Source organism: Aquarana catesbeiana, linkage group LG01 (assembly GCF_042186555.1).
Source record: "Aquarana catesbeiana isolate 2022-GZ linkage group LG01, ASM4218655v1, whole genome shotgun sequence".
Taxonomy (NCBI): Eukaryota; Metazoa; Chordata; class Amphibia; order Anura; family Ranidae; genus Aquarana; species Aquarana catesbeiana.
Window position 1 is genome coordinate 627,974,871 of NC_133324.1, and position 6,000 is coordinate 627,980,870.

Sequence of the window (6,000 nt, forward strand, 5' to 3'; positions counted from 1 at the left end):
AGCAGTATTTTTCGTACAATTTTCTGATCGTGTGTATGGGCCTTAAAGCATTTGTTACCCTTTGTAACACTTCATATTTGATATGTGCCTTGTATGAAAAAGTACCCTGTTCTTTTTGTATTGGTTCCTTTATGTGAAATCCTTGGTGTTTCCTGTCAGTTCCTCTGCTTTCCTATTAAAAAGCTGACCACACTCAGCAGGAGAGCACATCATGGTCAGTTCTCCAGTTATGCTGGAAACTCAGTGTACTGTCCTCCAATGATCAGACTTGGCCTGACACGCCCCCCCACTGCACAGCTTCTCCTCCCCCCCAGCTCTTATGCAGCTAAGAACAGAGGGAATACTTTTTTATAATCACTAATAAAAAAAGGGAAAAACAGTATTTATAATGTTTTTTTTTTTATATCTATACAAAAATGTTTTGCCTTTAATTCCTATTTTAAACGGAATGTGTTGTTTTACAAGGTGATCGTTTACAATCACTTCAAGGGAGATGAGAACAGTTTGGTCTGTACGTGTGGTATATAATGTTGGTATGTTAATGTTTTACAGTTAGGCCTAGTTCACACCTATGCATTTTTTAGTGTGTTTTCCATTTTGCAGGTTCATGCAAACTGCGACCTGTAAAAGTGTGAACCAGGCTTTACCCTATACCTAGAGGGAAAATACTTTAACCGCTTGCCGACCGCCCCCTGTCAGTTAACGGCGGCAGAATGGCTCCCCTGCGCGAGCCATTTTTAGCTCTGATCGCTATATAAATGTCAATGGTCCCAAAAATGTGTCAAAAGTGTCCAATCTATCCGCCACAATGTCGCAGTCCCGCTAAAAATCGCTGATCGCCGCCATTACTAGTGAAAAAAAAAAAAAATGCCATTAATCTATCCCCTATTTTGTAGGTGCTATAACTTTTGCGCAAACCAATCAATATACGCTTATTGCGATTTTGTTTACCAAAAATATGTAGAAGAATACATATTGGCCTAAACTGATGAAGAAATTTGTATGTTTTTTTTAAATTTCGGGATATTTATTATAGCAAAAAGTAAAAAATATTGTGTTTCTTTTTCAAAATGGTCGCTCTTCTTTTATTTAAAACACAAAAAATAAAAAAACGCAGAGTCAAATATGACCAAAAGAAAGCTCTATTTGTGGGAAAAAAAGGAAAAAAATTTTGTTTGAGTACAACGTCGCACAACCGCTCAATTGCCAGTTAAAGCGACGCAGTGCCTTCAGTGTTGTTGAGCTTAAAATGTTACTAAACCGAGGGCAGCTCTTTGGAACAAAAGGTATAGATGATCAGGACCCACAGAAAGTCTGCCAAGAGTCTGAGTTTGTCTGAGTACCACTTCCTTCTGGGCTAGTTGGGTGCAATAAGAATCACTGAAATGCCTTCCATATTGATCCTGTAGATGAGGAAGAAGCTGCGGAGGCGAAACTCATCCCCCCAGAGTTACCAGAGTGTTTAATGCAAAGGCCCCAGGGACCTGGAGGAGAACGGGGGGTGGAAAAGGACACGGAGGGGGCCGGAGGAGAACGGGGGGGTGGAGAAGGACACAGAGGGGGCCGGAGGAGAACGGGGGTTAAGAAGGACACAGAGGGGGCCGGAGGAGAACGGGGGGGTGGAGAAGGACACAGAGGGGGCCGGAGGAGAACGGGGGGTGAAGAAGGACACAGAGGGGGCCGGAGGAGAACGGGGGGCTGGAGAAGGACACGGAGGGGGCTGGAGGAGAACGGGGAGGGGGTGGAGAAGGACACGGAGGGGGCCGGAGGAGAACGGGGGGGTGGAGAAGGACACGGAGGGGGCCGGAGGAGAACGGGGGGGTGGAGAAGGACACGGAGGGGGCCGGAGGAGAACGGGGGGTGAAGAAGGACACAGAGGGGGCCGAAGGAGAACGGAGGGTGGAGAAGGACACAGAGGGGGCCGGAGGAGAACGGGGGGTGAAGAAGGACACAGAGGGGGCCGGAGGAGAACGGGGGGCTGGAGAAGGACACGGAGGGGGCTGGAGGAGAACGGGGGGGGGGTGGAGAAGGACACGGAGGGGGCCGGAGGAGAACGGGGGGGTGGAGAAGGACACGGAGGGGGCCGGAGGAGAACGGGGGGGTGGAGAAGGACACGGAGGGGGCCGGAGGAGAACGGGGGGTGAAGAAGGACACAGAGGGGGCCGGAGGAGAACGGGGGGGTGGAGAAGGACACGGAGGGGGCCAGAGGAGAACGGGGGGGTGGAGAAGGACACAGAGGGGGCCGGAGGAGAACGGGGGGTGGAGAAGGACACAGAGGGGGCCGGAGGAGAACGGGGGGCTGGAGAAGGACACGGAGGGGGCCGGAGAACGGGGGGGTGGAGAAGGACACGGAGGGGGCCGGAGAATGGGGGGCTGGAGAAGGACACGGAGGGGGCCGGAGGAGAACGGGGGGGTGGAGAAGGACACGGAGGGGGGAGGAGAACGGGGGGGTGGAGAAGGACACGGAGGGGGCCGGAGGAGAACGGGGGGGTGGAGAAGGACACGGAGGGGGCCGGAGGAGAACGGGGGGTGAAGAAGGACACAGAGGGGGCCGGAGGAGAACAGGGGGGTGGAGAAGGACACGGAGGGGGCCAGAGGAGAACGGGGGGGTGGAGAAGGACACAGAGGGGGCCGGAGGAGAACGGGGGGTGGAGAAGGACACAGAGGGGGCCGGAGGAGAACGGGGGGCTGGAGAAGGACACGGAGGGGGCCGGAGAACGGGGGGGTGGAGAAGGACACGGAGGGGGCCGGAGAATGGGGGGCTGGAGAAGGACACGGAGGGGGCCGGAGGAGAACGGGGGGTGGAGAAGGACACGGAGGGGGCCGGAGGAGAACGGGGGGTGAAGAAGGACACGGAGGGGGCCGGAGGAGAACAGGGGGGTGGAGAAGGACACGGAGGGGGCCAGAGGAGAACGGGGGGGTGGAGAAGGACACAGAGGGGGCCGGAGGAGAACGGGGGGTGGAGAAGGACACAGAGGGGGCCAGAGGAGAACGGGGGGCTGGAGAAGGACACGGAGGGGGCCGGAGAACGGGGGGGTGGAGAAGGACACGGAGGGGGCCGGAGAATGGGGGGCTGGAGAAGGACACGGAGGGGGCCGGAGGAGAACGGGGGGGTGGAGAAGGACACGGAGGGGGCCGGAGGAGAATGGGGGGTGAAGAAGGACACGGAGGGGGCCGGAGGAGAACGGGGGGTGAAGAAGGACACGGAGGGGGCCGGAGGAGAACGGGGGGTGGAGAAGGACACGGAGGGGGCCGGAGGAGAACGGGGGGGTGGAGAAGGACACAGAGGAGGCCGGAGGAGAACGGGGGGTGGAGAAGGACACGGAGGGGGCTGGAGGAGAACGGGGGGGTGGAGAAGGACACAGAGGGGGCCGGAGGAGAACGGGGGGTGAAGAAGGACACAGAGGGGGCCGGAGGAGAATGGGGGGCTGGAGAAGGACACGGAGGGGGCCGGAGGAGAACAGGGGGGTGGAGAAGGACACGGAGGGGGCCGGAGGAGAACGGGGGGGTGGAGAGGGACACGGAGGGGGCCGGAGGAGAACAGGGAGGTGGAGAAGGACACGGGGCAGGGCCCGGAGGAGAACGGGGGGGTGGAGAAGGACACGTGGGGGGCCGGAGGAGAACGGGGGGTGAAGAAGGACACGGAGAGGGCTGGAGTGGAACGGGGGGGTGGGGGGGTGGAGAAGGACATGGAGGAGGTTGGAGGAGAACGGGGGGTGAAGAAGGACATGGAGAGGGCTGGATTGGAATGGGGGGGGTGGAAAAGGACACGGAGGGGGCCGGGGGAGGAGCACACAGAACAGTAGGGATGATCGGTGCAGCGGGGGGAACAGCTGTAAAAACCAATCTCCTTTGTATAGATTTTTAGCTGACAGCTGCGGAGGGAGAGAAGGAGAAGCGGCTGTCAGCTAAAAATCTATACAAAGGAGATTGGTGATCACAGCTGTCCCTCCTGCCACTCCGATCATTCCCAGGAGATCGCAAGGCGCTTGCAGGTGTGAGGGAGCCGCCGCAGAAATGCGGGAGACTTGGGATGTCTGCATTTCAAATGTTCCAAACAAAGACTTGTCCTCCTGCCTCCTCCTCTGCTCCCCTCTCCCTGGTGCTCCACCTCCGCTCCCATCCCAAGCTACCCTCATTCTCCTGTCAAGCCCTGCTCTGAGCCACAGTCTGGTCTGAATAATGTGTCCGGGTTTAAGGCAGACTGGAACCCAGACACATGATTCAAAACTTAGACTGTCTGGGTGAATCGCACACAGGTGGCAACCCAGACACAGAATTGTTCCCCATTCAACCAGGTAGAGCAAAGAATCTATTGCAAAATATTTATAGAAAAGGGCTTGGACTTTTTAGGCACGACCAGACAAAATGTACAAAAATATATTTTTATAGTATAAACATAGTACACAACATATTAAAATCCAAATTAGTGAGTCAAATACTATGCATTCTGTGTCTTATTTTTCTTTTTTAGTGGTAAATGTTTTTTGAATGAGTACTGTCTGTTTCAGATAGAAGGGAGAGTGCAAAACTGTAAGGCTTGTCACACATATGAGCCACATGCGTCTCACAGCAGGGGTCTGAAGCGTGCTGGTTCACTACTTCAGGTCCGATTTCAGCCCACATTTTGGGCTGAATTTGGACCTGAAATGGAACAAAAGACGCAGAGTGTGTTTCTGCAGAACGCACCAGGCCTGCTTTGGAGATATGTGAACCGGCTCTGTAGAGAGCCGGTCAAAATCTCCTGCTATTGCAAATTGGATGTGAAATTGGATGTGGAAATTTCACATCCAATTCGCAATGGTGTGAACCTAGCCTAAGTGCTGGAACAGGGAAAAAATCCACCCAAAAATGGAACTTCTGCTTTAAGTGCAGGTGACCCCCTGACATGCCACATTTGGCTTGTCATTTTTTTGGAGGGGTGGGGGGCAGATACCCTCTTTTTAGAGGCATCCAGCTCCCACTTCCTCCCCTGGCTCCGCGGCACTGGAAGGAAGATCACCACTCCCCCCCCCCCCTTCCCTGCAATCTTCTGGGACTTGTCACAGGTCCTAGAAGATTGCCCGTCCATTTACAGCATGCGCAGTGCGGCTCGTGCATGTGCAGTGGGTGCCCGGCTGCCCACAGTAAGAATGCAGGCACCGTGGAGAGGAGGGGGAGAGGAGCAGGGCTTCGTTCGCCCGCATCGCTGGACTGTGGGACAGGTGAGTATCTGATTATTAAAAGTCAGCAGCTACCATTTTTGTAGCTGATGACTTGTAATTTTTTTTTGGCGGAACTCCGCTTTAAAGTGTTACTAAACCCACAACAGTAAAATCTGTCTGTATATGCAGCATAGTATGCTTGTTATGCTCACTGTGGAACTTAAGGGGTTAATCCTCTGCATTGTGTATAAAGGTTGTTTTATTCTGTATGCACAGATCCTCCCCCTCCTGCACTGTCTATCTGGGGAAGGACAGCTAACACAGGCAGCGTAGCCGACTTGTACATGCTCAGTTGTGTCTTTTTATGCTGGAGAGAACATTTACTTGTTCTCAGAGATAGCCAGGTCACATGATATTGACATCACACATGTGGGCGTGTATACAGGCTGTAGTGGAAATCTCCTCCTACCTGAACTCTCAGCACTGGAAAAACTCTGTAGTTTATCATGTAACCGTGGTATACAGATCATCCAAAAAGGTATATAGTGGAAGTATTTTAATGTAAAAAGAAGATTAATAATCTGTGGGCACTGTGGGGGGGGGGGGGGGGGAATTAACTATTTTTACATTACTGTGTTTAGTAACACTTTAAAGCGGAGTCCCGCCTGAAAAAAAAAATTGAAGGTCAGCAGCTACAAATACTGTAGCTGCTGACTTTTAAAATAAGGACACTTACCTGTCCAGGGAGACCGCAATGTCCTCACCCAAAGCCGACCCGTCCCTTGGCTCCGGTGCAGGCACCGGCATCTTAAGTAAGGGAATCAGGAAGTGAAACCTTGTGGCTTCACAGTCTGGA